At 45.8% G+C, this 14,032-nt stretch overlaps 1 long non-coding RNA gene across 1 annotated transcript; it reads right to left on the reverse strand.

The window, feature by feature from the left end:
• Positions 1–1,642: 1,642 nt before the first annotated feature.
• Positions 1,643–7,685, reverse strand: LOC144152868 (uncharacterized). Its single transcript, XR_013319243.1, has 3 exons — positions 7,506–7,685; positions 5,337–5,451; positions 1,643–1,975 (listed from the first exon to the last, which is right to left on the reverse strand). It is a non-coding gene; the product is annotated as an uncharacterized LOC144152868 (long non-coding RNA).
• Between the last annotated feature and the right edge of the window lie 6,347 nt (positions 7,686–14,032).

Raw genomic sequence — 14,032 nt, forward strand, 5'->3', positions numbered from 1 at the left:
TAATCTGAGCGCATTCTTTAACTGCGCGTTTTTTGTGCCAGCCTTTTGCAGATATGCCCGACAGGGCCTTACTCGAAGTAATTGTGAACGCCAATCGCACGAACATTGCTATGCCACGGACGCACTGCCAAAAGTACAGCCGTCATGGGCGAGGCCAACGAGGAGACGCGAGAACTTTGACCCTGAACTTCACCACACTGTAAAAAAAAAACGCCGTCAAAGTACGGGACATGTGTGTGCTAACCTTGTTGCCGCAATATGTTCCGTGGTACGTATTCAAGGAACATTAACCGTATTGCAGGACTACGGAACATGTTTCGCATCAAAGATGCACGGAACATATTTTGTTTAAGAGGGCGACAGAACATGGCCGTGTCATGCTACTATGGAACCTGTCCCGTACTCCCAACTGCGACAAATGTTCCGTGTCAGGACACCACAGAACATAGCCGCTCAAGCAAGCTACGGAACGTGGCCGTGTTATGCTACTACAGAACTTGTTCCGTACTCCAAATCATTTAAAATATTCCGTGTCAGGACACTAGAGAACATAACCATTTAAAAGGGCTACGGAACATAGTCATGCTATGCTGCTACAGAACTTGTTCCGTACCCCTAGCTACGAAAAATGTTCCATGTCAGAAAACTACAGAACATAGCCGTGTCACGGTACTACGGAATATGACTGTTACGTCAGACTACAGAACGTGGCCGTATAACATAACTACAGAACCTGGCTGTGTCACCAGACGATGGAACGTGGTCGTACAGCAAGCCCACGGATTATGACCGTTCCACCAGGCCACGTAACTTGGCTGTATAACAAGACTACGCAACATGACCGTTTCACCAGGCTGCAGAATGTACCCGTATTTGCAGAACTACAGAAAAGATCCATTTGAGAGGACTGTGAACATGTTCCGTTATCCCTGCCCCAGAACTTGTGCCGTATCGCAGTACTACAATAACCTCTTCTGTATCGCAGGAGCACTGGAGAATGCTGCATCCCTGCAGCGCAGAACTTAGCCGTCTGAAATATTTTTTGCATCGCTGTACTGTGATGCATGTGATCCATGTAACAGTAGAACGGAATAAGGCTATGCCGCTGTAGCGACAAACATGGTTAAGAGGACTGCGAAGCACATTACTGGTTCTCCATTGTACAGGCACTTGAAATGCATAAGAAACGTTTATTTATTTATAATACCTCATACCATTTATTTATACACGAACTATCATGAATATCCTAGTTGAATTTTGCCTAGACTCCTGCTTCAATGCCTGCGTGAAGGTACAGTATACATTACAGTATACAGCCAGTTCAACAGTGTTAAAGACATTGAACCCCCATGTAAAAAATTTGTGCCTGACACTCATAAAACGAGGTACCCAACATCAGCCTTTTGGCTGAAATTGTTTCACACCATAATTTTTGCATGGTATCAGAAGTTCATGCTTTGAGGTGAGCCAAAGATAGTCAGCCTTCCTGCGTATCCACTCAAACACAGATTCATAAATATCGACATAAACCAAGGAAACAAGAATTAGTCTAACACAAAAATAAGTTGAGAAATATCAATAACTCTTTATTAGAATGGCAGTGAGCAAAAAATTACAACACAAGCAAAAAAATGTGGCTACATTTTCTTTTGAACTGGTTACAGCGTGGACAGCTTTATAAGCCGCTAGGGCACTTGCAGCATTCACGGCATTTTCAGTAAATTGACAAGTTTCAATGAATGCCTACAAACAAGAATAAAATGGACGTTCAAGCTTTGATAGCATTAAAAACCGACATGTGCAGAAGATCATTTTACAAATAATCATGCAATTCTGTGTGGTAACATCACTGGGCTGCAGGTCCCTCTTCAGCATTCTTCAATTCAGACAGCACTTGATCACCATGAGGGAACAAAAGTTGATCCGTGTGTCGCTCTGGCCAGGAAACACAGGACGGTGGCAGGACATTGGCAGCCTGCGATGGAAAGACATTCGTAATTAGGAGGAGCTTTTCTGCACTAGGTTCCTAATTAAATCAAATCTGTTCCTCCGTCGAGTCGTAATTAGGCAGCCTGCATGTTGCTAGGCAGCTTGCAAGAAGCTGCGACACACACTGGCCCACGTAAAAGATACGTTTCCACATGGGCGTCGAAACAGGGGGAGCGACGGCTCCCCCTATTGTACAAATGGGGGAGTACGGCTCCCCCAGTCAAAGAAGAGCCATAATCTTTCGCTGAGCCTCAGACGGTTCTGGGAAAGTTGGTTTATTCCCAGAAGGTCTTAAGGATCAGACGAAATTCGCTTCAAATCGCAGCCTTGGCACCATCCACCCCCTGCGCTTAACCCTCGGTAGCCACGCGCCTGCCGCGGGTAGCCGGACAGCATTTTCGAGGTGGTCAACCACGCCGAGCGAATCACTGAACGGTGGGCCATGATAACGCGTGGCCCGGCAAAGGGAGTAGCCTGAAGTTCCCCAGGCTCAACCTGAAGGAAAACCGAGCAACACTCTTACGTCAGAGCGGTGAGCCGGCAGTTTGTAGAGGACGGTGTGCAACGAGCTGTTCCCACACGGTTGAGTCGAAAGGTGTATCAAATCATGATCTGGCATTTTGCACTACCCCTGTAAGTTCCCTGTTACTGTTTTCATATGTTTCAAGAGCCTGCAGTGCTTTCTGTACCTCGATACATAAAATATTTAGATTTAGCATTGTGCGTGCTACCGTCACCTTGTAGAGGGTACTGAAGCCATCAAAACAATAACAGTCTTTTTGACTGCTCTCCAGCATTGCAATATTGGACAAACATTTGATTGGATTTTGTATGGTTTCTTTATTTATTCTTGTCATCTTGAATACTGCACATGCATGAATCCTCAAGGAAAATAAATGATGATGATTATGTCGATGATGATGATGGCATCTGTTAGGATTTTTTCGCTCCCCCTATCAGAAAATAGTTCTGACGCCTTTGCGCTTCCATAAGAAAAATATTCCTGCAGGTCCCCTGTGTGAACTTCAACTCCGCGTATAAAGGTGAAACAGGCTGCTTTCAAAAGCTCCACTGTTTAAGCAGCTCTGTTATGATGTAAAAACAAATACGGTGTTATGAAATGTCCTCGCCGAGCATCCAGAGCTGACACGTCATGAGATAGACTGGTAAAATGTCTAAAAACCATGTGGTCAATGTTCTCATTAATACTATTATGTCTGTATTTGCGTTAAACCTTGAAGTGACCATGTGCTGGGTGCCAGGGCACTATGGGATTGCAGGTAATGAGACCGCATACCGAATGGCTGCCGCTGCTGCACTTACTACAGTCGACATACCCTACCACAATACCCTACACCGACCAAGTCACACATCAGACAACACCTTTGCACAACATGGCAAGCACACTGGAATGAACAGACATCTACACGTAAAGCCACTTTCAGAGCATACACCACTGACACACGCAACACTGACACGCAACACACGCAATAATCAACCAATAGCGTGGAACTCATCAGTGTGGAGAAGCGTGTATGGATTGTAAAAGGAAGTAATCATCGTATAGAGCTAGGTGGACAGCGAGACGGTAGGTTGACTTGCAGCCTCTTCGTCTATCGGCGACTGGTAAACACGCGTAGAGTTAGGAGGCGTCAGAACTTTGCGCCTGTGAAAAGAAGCGACATTTGTGGGCCGTGATGCGCGTGTTGTGGCGTGAAAGCAAGCGTGTGCGTTTCTTCGTGCAATAATATGTTTGAAAGAGCCTTCTTCGGTTTTTATTTTTATTTTCTGCTCCTCCCGCAACCCCCAAATGCTTTCGGCATTGCTCCATATTAGTAGCATGTGTTTTAGTTTGATTTCTACCTGCTTTTGTCGCGTAACATCATTTTCTTTGACTTCGAATGGTTTACGCACCAACGAGGTCGTACAAGTCGGGAAGCAGCTGCGCTGAACGCAGTCGCATCATCGCTCATCGCAAGTGCGAACACCACCTCAAAGCCTCATCACGCGACGCGCGCCGTCGCACGACGAGACAAATCGCCAGTGGGAATGTGCCTTAATTACAACATTGGAACCCTGCAACCCATGTGTGCATGCTGCCTACGCCAGGTTTTAAAGTCTCCTAGGCCGTTTTTTTCTCTGCAGTAAATTCATTGTGAACAAGGCTCCGTGTGGGAACTGAATTAAATTTTTAAAATTTCAAGTCTTAAATTTTTCATTTTTTATTCTTTGGTCGGTGCCTTCTTTCTCGTTCAAATCTATCAAACCCTCGACTTTAATCTTAAATGAAGGTGGCCCTGCCAGCTAGTGAGTAAAGAGAGAAGACAAAAGTGAATGAACCGCATTGTAGAAGCATTCACACCCGCAGTTTGGAAGACACGTACCACAAAAGGCACTATAAGTAAAATTGCACTGAACTCAGGTGCCTTATAACGTACAGGTGAAACTGCAAGCAATGCATTACACATACGCATGCAGATCCCCCTCCGCCTTCCCTGTGGCCCACCTTGACCGATGGCAGACCACTGAGGTGACTTCGATCTTTGCACATGCTGCTTGGTCCATCAACTGACATTATGTGCAGCAACAGCTTGCTTAATTTGATTCATCGTATAGACAATTCATAACTCTGAAAATCAGATCCGTGTTTGACCTCTTGCAATGTAATCACACTTTTTGCTACTAACAGCCACGTCATGCTACACTTGTACCTTTATTTCTATTTCGTAGAGCACACTTCCAACAGTGGGCTGTTTTGTGCGGTCACTGGCTGCTTGGGTTCCGTAAAGGACAATCAATTTTCTTGAAGATAGGTCATCTGACCCCTTCGAAGAACCAACAAAGAATTGAGGTGCCAATCAAGAGTAGAAGCCGTGTAAGCACTACAGTCAGTTAGGTCACTAACGATAACAGTGAAAGCTCAATGAATGCCTATATGCCCCCAAACTTCTTTTCTAGGCAGTTATGAATACAGGTTGCAAAAAATAAAACTGAACTGCTGGTCAGCATTTCAAAATGAAACCACGAATTAGATTAAATGTTTTTGTTCATACCTCGAACAGGTCAAGATGGTAAACAAATGTGTACAATGGTGACAAAAAACGTTGAAACTTAGTGACTAACTAAGGCTAAGCACCCTAGTGTGGGCTATGTGATTTTTTCCAAAATCAACAAATAAAAGCTTCAAGTGTAAACGTTAAAGGCGCCTAAAAAGGCTCCTAAAAGGTTAAAGGTTACTAGCTTATGAATGATTTCTTAATAATTATTACAGGCCCCTGTACTTCTTCTGTTAAGCATTCACATATCGCTCAACTCTGGTAGCTTCACAAATATGTCTGGACACTTACACTGTGTCGAACAGAGCTGGCAAGCGTATCCTTGCTCCTTCTCATTCTTGTCCTCGTCATCCTGGCTCCTTGTCATCGCACGGCAAGGCATGAAGAGTTCTGGGAATCTCGAAGTCTAAAAACAAGATAACACATGATTAACAGACAAGAAAGCAATGGAGCTGGTTGGTTGCATAATAGCTGGAGGCATTAAAAGAAACAAATACAAATACGCCTTTGCTTTGGCCATGTTTTTGCCTCAGCATTTACAGCCTGCAATTCTTCGCCAGCCGTATTGACATTCCTCACTAATGCCACAAATCAGTCTCACACACGTCACAAAAACCTTGCATGCACATCAGTGATTTTGTCAGCAATCAGCATCACAAGTGTAGCTGCAAAGATGACAATACCGACTATCGAAGCTGGGCACGAGGGATTTGCTTTGCCTTAATCATTTACCATTAAGCCCTCTCAGAAGGCTGAAACTTTCACATGCAAGTAACGGGCCTTGGTAGTCCAAATAATCGCTACTAGCTCCACCATATGGCACATGGTTTAGTTAGCCAACACTTCTCTGCACCGATGCATCCTGTTGGCACTTGCACTCTACATCATGCTTAATAAGGCTACCTCCTGTAGCTGAATGTGATATTGAATGTGATATTGTGAGAGTATATTATTGCTTTTCTGGTCTTGGAACTTCTCAGCCACTTTATGGGAAAGCCGGATACGCTGATGCAATGCAACACTGGCTGAAAGAATTGGATGCCAGAGCGCTCACTGCGGTAGAGACAGCACAGGGTGAAGGCTACTCGGTTGGCACTGCCACAAGAAAGTTTGCACGGTCCCTTCCGCATTAGGTTCAGGTGCTTGTGCTCCATGCCTACATTGTTTTGAATGAATAGCTGTCACTCTAGGTGCAAAGGCATCGCGCTTTTGCATCTTGACTGTGACTGGTATTGAGGATAAGGAAAAGCGCTGTCATTCTGTCAGGCATGTAAAAGTTGTGTTTGAAAAACACTATAAATAAGGCCGGCAGAAAAAATTTCACCTCCCTTAATCGCACGTCAGCAGCCCTTAGGCCAACGTAGTGATGAGGGCGCACGAGTTTAATTGGAAGGTTGAAAAAAAAACTTGTATTGTCGTTGACATGAACACTTAGTGACAGACAAGCACGATATTATAGAAAGCAACTGGCCTTCTCTGTAACCCTAACAAATGATACTTCGTAACGTGATCAGACAGGTGTTCGCTTTTACAGCCTTTACACAAAGCTTACACAGTTCAACTGTTTGAGACTAATACCCCGGCTACACTGGGGTCCGAATGTCATTTGAACCAAATGTCATTTGACTCAAATGGGGTGCTTCAAATGCCATTCAGCATCCACCGTGCGACACTACAATTTCGATGGCATTTGAAAGCTTTCACAATTGCTCGCCGTGCTGTAGTGGCACTGTTGTCGCTCCGTTCCGTTTTCGTACAATAATACAACAATCAAATTTAGGAGCAGTCTGAGGCAGTAAAATGATATCAAATTAGAAGAGACACCAGTTTTGATTCTAATGTGGTGGCTGTCTTGCGTAGTTTGATTTTCTTATTGCGAATTTTTTTTGTATGAAAATAAATATGGTTATTTCACATTTTAAGTAAATCAACAGTGAACAAAGTTCCACAAATAAAATAGTTTTGTTTGTTTTATCGTACGGAAGTATTTTTTATTGCCGATTGAAGATGCTGCGTGCGAGAGTGCTAGAAATGGCATTTGAAATCCCAAATGTCTCTCTCGGAGCTCATTTGGCTCGAATGTCAATTGAGCTGAATGGCATTTCAAAACCTAGTGTACCAGCACAACCTCGCATTTGAGTCAAATGACATTTGGTTCAAATGACATTCGGACGCTAGTGTAGTTCCTCAAATTAAAGGTGCTGTGGTGATAGGGACACCTTAGCACTAACTACGTTTCTCTCTCAATGCAAGCACCACAAGCCACTTCGCCCACGCGCACGCCGCTCAAGCGATGATCAAACACAATACGTACACTCACGGCAACGAGTGGCAGCAACTTTTCCGTGCACCACGCTTTATTAGTGGTCGCGATTAGTCACCGTTTGGGAATGACAATTCACAACAGCATGTATATGACAACAAAGGCGACATGGGCAGGCACGGTTAGGTGCGGCTTACCTGAGAAGAGGAACGACGCAGAGAAGTAGCCACCGGCGATCGGGTATGGTGTACTATCCTGGGCAAGTTACAAACGACATGGGCTGGCTCCAGGTTGCAAAGTTGTCTTCACATAATTCCATCGCGGTGTCGAACACGTATCGCAAGAAAAATAAGCCTAGTGGTCGTGGGACCGGGCACTGTTGGCATGGAGGAAGAAAAATGTTAGGAGGGAGCATGACGTCAGGCGGCCCAGCTTCGGCAAGCCAACCTCCTCTGAAGCTGCTTTCTCCTCCTCGGGCTCCTTCCGCGCAATGCATTATGGAAAATCCACCACGCTCAGGCCCGCGGTAGCATTTAGTGGCTCCGGCTGGCTGCCGGTGGAGGTGGAGGCGAGCGCAGTGGCGAGCGCCGTCGCCGAAGGCGCCGTACAAGCAGTACAAGATTGTTCGCCAGCGTTGTGCTCCAAGCTTCGTATCGTGGAAGTACTGCCGCTGTCGCTGTTCAAAGCAAGGCGAGACTTCGATCGCATTCTTACGAAGCACCCTCACGAGCTGCAAGCCGAATTTCACTTCTGGCGTTGGATCGCTCGAACGCGCCGCCGTAAACATTCACAAGCATGGAGCGGCCTACAGCTGCGCGGTGTTTGCCAGGTGTGCTGTGACGATTGCGCTTGGCATTCTGCTCAGTTATCGCGCGTAACGAGTGTCGTGTCGGCGGGGAGGTGGTGAGACTAGCTTTGGTTTCGCTCGCGCGCGCTTTTGCATACGTTCGCCTCTTCGGTGCTCCGGCGTGGTGGTACGCTTTTATCTACTTCAGTGCATTGGAAAACAAAAGGTTCAGAACCCTTATGTTGGGTGTGAACACCTCGCGTCGCAAGCAGTACGGCTGTTTGTCCGCTGAGGACCGCTCGATTGGTGCGATACGTATACGAAAAAAAAAAAAAAAACGAATGCTAGATTACGCCTGGGATGGGACCTTGCTGAATTGTGGACTGACTGCGCCTTGGCAATAAATGGTTGATTACCTAGAATGTCTGATCTTTTCAACTTTGCCTGAGCGGCAAAGTTGAAAAGATCATCTCCACTTCTGCACGTGGCGGCGGCACACAACTCCGACTGCGGCGTGAACTTCGACGGGTCCGAAAGAACAAAGATGTTTTCTGCCTCTCCCGTCCGACCACTTTGCCCGCACGATCAGGCCGCTGCGCGTTTTGGGTTGCAGGCAGAGCTGCGCGCAACGATTCGTCGCCAAAACTCGAATACGCGGACGGCCCGGCAACCAAACGGATAGACGCACGCACGCAGCGTCGGCGAAGGGCCACATGAGGCGCAAAGAACTACCGCTTGCCTGTCACGTGAATAGAACACCTCCCATCAGTCTTTCCTTTTTATTTTTTATGACTAGGCTTCACGATTGTCACGTGACGCTTCCTCCTAAACTTTTCTTTCCTCCATGACTGTTGGTGTTGGGACCGGTTTGGGCCGTGAGCAACAGATTGAGTATGGCCGCGCGGCCGCGTTCATCGAAGTATTTGCGTACATAGAGATAATATACTTTTGCGTAGCACACAAAATCTAGAAATAAGTAGTTTGTTCCCTTTTTATAAACGTATTATTACAGTTATGTTATTTTAAATTTTCGAATATATAAACAAAAAATTGAATTTTTAGTTTTAAAATGTTATGGCGTCCTTTGCCCAATACGAAAGCAGCGCTGACGGCGCATTGGCGCTCAATTTAAACAAGAGAAAAATGGCAGAGAGCTCGATAGTACTGCATAATGACCTCCGTTTGTGTTTTTGTTTTTGTGTATGCTAGTTTGGCGTCCTATTTCTTGTTTTATGTCCGTTTATTATAACTTTAACAATATCTTTTCGTTATTAAATATAACTACCATCATATTTTGCTCTATTGCGCAGCAAGAAAAGCGCTTTTTTTTGCGAAAGTAAGCCCGTTGGCATGAATACTTTTTGTTGCTTCGGTGTTTGTGATAAGCATGCACATAATCTTTTTAACCTCGAAGCAGTCGCTCGCGGCTTTGTGAATTGAGAAGAAGCCACCCACCATTTTTTTTTCTTTTTGTCGGCTCAAATAAAAACGTTTTTTCCTCCGCCTCCTCGATGCTGCTAATTGCTATTTCTTTATATTGGGTTAGTGAATCCAATGGTAAGCGCATTCATTTTGAATTGTACTCTCCTGTGTCATTTTGTTATTCTATCAACTTTATTTCCTCCCTCACTCTACTTGGCCGTTTGCGTTACCTACGTTTCTCTTCGATATTCACTTTTCATTCTATTTTCCTAGCATTCGAAGGCGTGCGTGAAGCTTAGGCTGCTTATCGATAAATATACTGAAAGAACTCGACTCTCCTAGATGCCCGTTGTGCAACTTCGAGTGTCCCTTCTGCACATTTCTGCACTAAACTTGGCCTCCTAGAGATCCAAATTCCTAATTAAACGCAGGATAGTCGTGCGTCATTTTATTTCGCGCTAATAAAACACATATGCACAAAAAGATGCTGATGGCCTGAAAACAGCAGCTATAATTGCTACGCACAGCCTAAGTGAAAGGAGCAACATAATCTGCTTACCCGTCACATAACCGCATAAAGAAAAAAAAATAGATATCAAGTGTTTTTTTCATGGCATTCCCCGCCAAGTTTATACGAATGGCCCAACCGCGCAACAGCGGCAAGAGCATTTGCATATTATTGCACTGCGCGACTACCAATAATTATTTATGTGTAATCGGCAAGGCCACAGCAATAAGTGATTTGGCAAAGTCCCTATATAAAAACAAACACGAATAAAATAACTTAAACGTCATTCCCCTACTGCATCTCGGAGGTTATTTTGAATAATTGATCGTTTTTATTTACTCTCTTATGGTTTCCTTCTGTTTTCACGCAGCTGTTGGCAGCGCATACGTGCCAGGTTAGCTTGCTTGGTGCATTTGCTTTCATTTCTTAGATATATTGTGACAGCATAAAAAACTTTGTTTTAAATAGCTTCAGTTCATGAAACAAATAAAACAAAGGTGTTATGGCATGTAATTGATTGTGGGGTTTAACGCGCCGACGCAACGCAGGCGATGAGGCGCGCCGTAGTGGAGGGCTCCGGATTAATTTTGACCACCTGAGGATCTTTAACGTGCACCGAAATCTCGTACACACGGACGTTTTTGCTTTTTGCCTCCATCAGAAAAGCAGCCGCCACGGCTGGGAATCGAACCCGCGACCTGGTGCTCAGCAGCGCAACGCCTTAGCCACTAAGCCACCGCGGCGGGTGTTATGGCATGCAAACCGTTCACCAAGCGAAATTTATCGGCCACCGGAAGCGATACAGGTTTCTCATTTATTTCCACTCTTGACTAAAGTGGCTGCTTTATTAAAGCACAGCGTGTAGTCGTCACAACTACAGGTCGAGGCCCTAGGTAAAGTTTGCGGCAGACAGGTGTTCTGGAGCGTGATCTTTGGAGCGCATGCTAGGGGTTACAGGTATAAAAGTAAAGGGCACGAGGTCGCGGGTTCGATTTCCGGCCGCGGCGGCCGCTTTTCTGATGGAGGCGAAAAGCAAAAACGCCCGTGTGTACGAGATTTCGGCGCACGTTAAAGATCCCCAGGTGGTCAAAATTAATCCCGAGCCCTCCACTACGGCGCGCCTCATCGCCTGCGTTGCGTCGGCGCGTTAAACCCCACACTCGACTCAACTCCTTCAGTAAAGGGAACTGTTGAGGCAAAAAATTGGTGGAGCTTGCACTAAGTCGCACAAGGCTTGAACCATAGCGAAGCTGGGGGATTTCCTCACTGAAGGACACACCACCACGCGTGGCATTAGGTTTGAGACTGTTTATTGGTACGTTCCGTCATCGCTTTTCACTGTGGTAGTAGTAGTGATTGTCATATCCATCTATATCGTCTCCCTCATCAAGCATGACTGGCGGGCCCAGATGGTTTTGTTCGCAGGCTTTCACATTACTCCAAGTGGAACGCGCCAGCACACGCTAGGACATGCGGCACCCGGCTTCGCAAACTGGGCGCCTTAGCGCGAGCTGTCCTGTGCTGCCCCTTCAGGCGGGGACGCACGTGAACTGTGTTTTTGGGCATTTTTTTCCGAGCGCCACGCGAAAGCCTAGCTGGAGGATGCCGGGCGCTCCTCGTAAAACGCGTACTCACGCGCGCGATAAACGGCGGAAGTAACTATAGACTCGGGGTTTTCTGATGACGGCTAGCAACAACGACTCCGCTGTTAAAAATTACAAAATTATCGGCTCTTCTTGAGCACCACCAAGCCTCTGATAGCTTGGTTGACGCGTGCGCATGGGCTGGTTCAACGCACCACGCGTTCATGCATACGGGAAGCTTATGTACTGTCTCTAGGTTAAGCCGGATATGAGTCGGTCTTTTCTCTCGTGGAACCCAAAACCAGCAGAAAAGCAATGTCAATTCCAATTTGCAGGATGATCCCTACATAAATAGCTTGACATGTTGCGTCACCGCTGCCTCCTGCGACACTGCCTTTAACTCAGTGTGTCAGAAACGTAAAAACTCGAGAGAAAATGTAGCAATGAACGAAGCGTATGTGACAAGGCTTTTACAAATTATATTAGTAAAGAGATGGCACTGCTGTTAGGATTATTTTGAAATATGTTTGCGCAGAATTCTGTGCACATATGACACGCACAGTTTTCTTTCCGAGTGATGACATGCCCTTTCTTGGACTCGTATTCATGCTAAAATCCACAAACCAGAAAAAAAAGGGGGGGGGGAAGGGGGGGGGGGCAGGTTTGTCGAAGATTTTCACTTTCTATTTCACAGCGAAGGTATACCCGGAGACGAATTCTCGACATCCGGTCGCTTTTGTTTTGTGCCTTCTAAAATGGCAAAAAACAAGAAGAGCTTTCCGTCGCACGGGACGGAAAGCTCTAATACATGTAAACAAGCGATAACAATTCCGTCATTTCTTTTTGTCTGTACTAGGGCATATATTTTTTCCTCGTTAATTCTTCCTTTGTCTTCTCGAACACGCAAAACAACAGTTTTCAAGAAGGTGGGCTACCGAGGTGCAGCTGTCTAGGCGCAGTGTTGCACCATATTCTATCTACGTCTTTGTTTTCTTTTTTGTGCAAGCGCTCGCGCTTGTTTTCAGCGCGCCGGATTTCGCTCCCAAGTTTTGTGGAAAGCAAGGGCGTCCTCAAGAGAGCTTGAAAGGGAGTCAACCTCGCGGCCCGCATCTCACCCCTCCCCCGTCCTCAGCCCCTTCTTTTTCTTCGCCTTGCTGCTCCCCTGACCGGCTAGTTCCCTCACAAAGGCGCTATTCAACTTCGGAATGCCCGTGGGGGGAAACTGGTTTTCCGCGGTACGAGTATTTCGCGGAGGCAAGCAGAGAAGCGCCGTGCCAAACGCTGGATGCTGTACGCACGGCCGCTGGATGAGAGCGCACGCAAGGTCAGTGCGCCTCTCATCCAGCGGCCGTGCTGTACGTCACTGGCGCTTGTAAACACACGTTTCCAAATTTCTACAGCGAAGATGGAGTTCTGTGCACCACCCGGAGCATTTGTCAAAAAAAAAAAGCTGACCTTTCCCGGAGAACGCAAGAAAAAATGAATTTCGGGGGTTTTAAGCGATGAACATATACCTGGGCATGGTGCACGTTGCAAAGGCGGCTACGAATTCATTTATACTACCCAGGGATCTTTAACGTGCGCCGAAATCTTGACACACGCCCGTTCTCATTTTTCGCCGAAATAGCCCGGTTGTTTTGACAGTGGGATTTTGAGACGCGCAAAGGTCGTTCAGGTTATTTCGTGGTCCACCCCCCTTGTTTGGAGGAAAATGAACTAGGAGCCCGAAAACTGAGGCATGCTTCTAGCACTTCCTCCGAATATGCACAATAAGCGAGCTGGTGCTGATGTGTATATGTAGCGCGTTATATAAGTTAGCGTCTTCACTTCTCTTCATGCTTAAATTTTGCCTAACCAAGCTCCCATCGCAATTCTAATCACCCCAAGAGAGCGAGCTTGTTCGTCACTTTACATCCACTCTTTGAGCCGTTCTTTGTACCATGCTTCATTCAGTTGCTACCAAACATTACCGTGACCTGCACGTGCGCTCGCCCCCCCTCCCCCCGCTGAAAATAAAAGCTTACCTGAAAAAAAAAAAAAAAAACTTTACCTTGTATTCACTAATTCAGGGGCAACACTTTACGGCCAGCAACAACAGCTTCAAAAACATGTGAAGGGCAGGCTTGGTGTTCCCGCGAGCAGTTATTGTTCTGAATTAGTAGGCGTTGTGCACATAAAATTTAGATTGAGATAAATTTCATAATATAATCAACTAGACGTAAAATAACCCTTCCGAATGAAGATGCAGGCTCTTTTGCTTTAGATTAAACTTGACTCCACAAAAATGCAATAAATGTTCTTAAATAAAAATGCCCCTAAAAATAAATGCTGAAAAAAATTAATGAAAATATCCTACACGTTCATGAGTGTGCGCAGGACCGTTCTGTTCTTTCCATATTGTTAGCTCTATTCTTACTTTGATAA

The sequence above is a fragment of the Haemaphysalis longicornis genome, unplaced genomic scaffold (assembly GCF_048455015.1).
Source record: "Haemaphysalis longicornis isolate Haplotype H1 unplaced genomic scaffold, Haemaphysalis longicornis Haplotype H1 scaffold_9, whole genome shotgun sequence".
Classification (NCBI taxonomy): Eukaryota; Metazoa; Arthropoda; class Arachnida; order Ixodida; family Ixodidae; genus Haemaphysalis; species Haemaphysalis longicornis.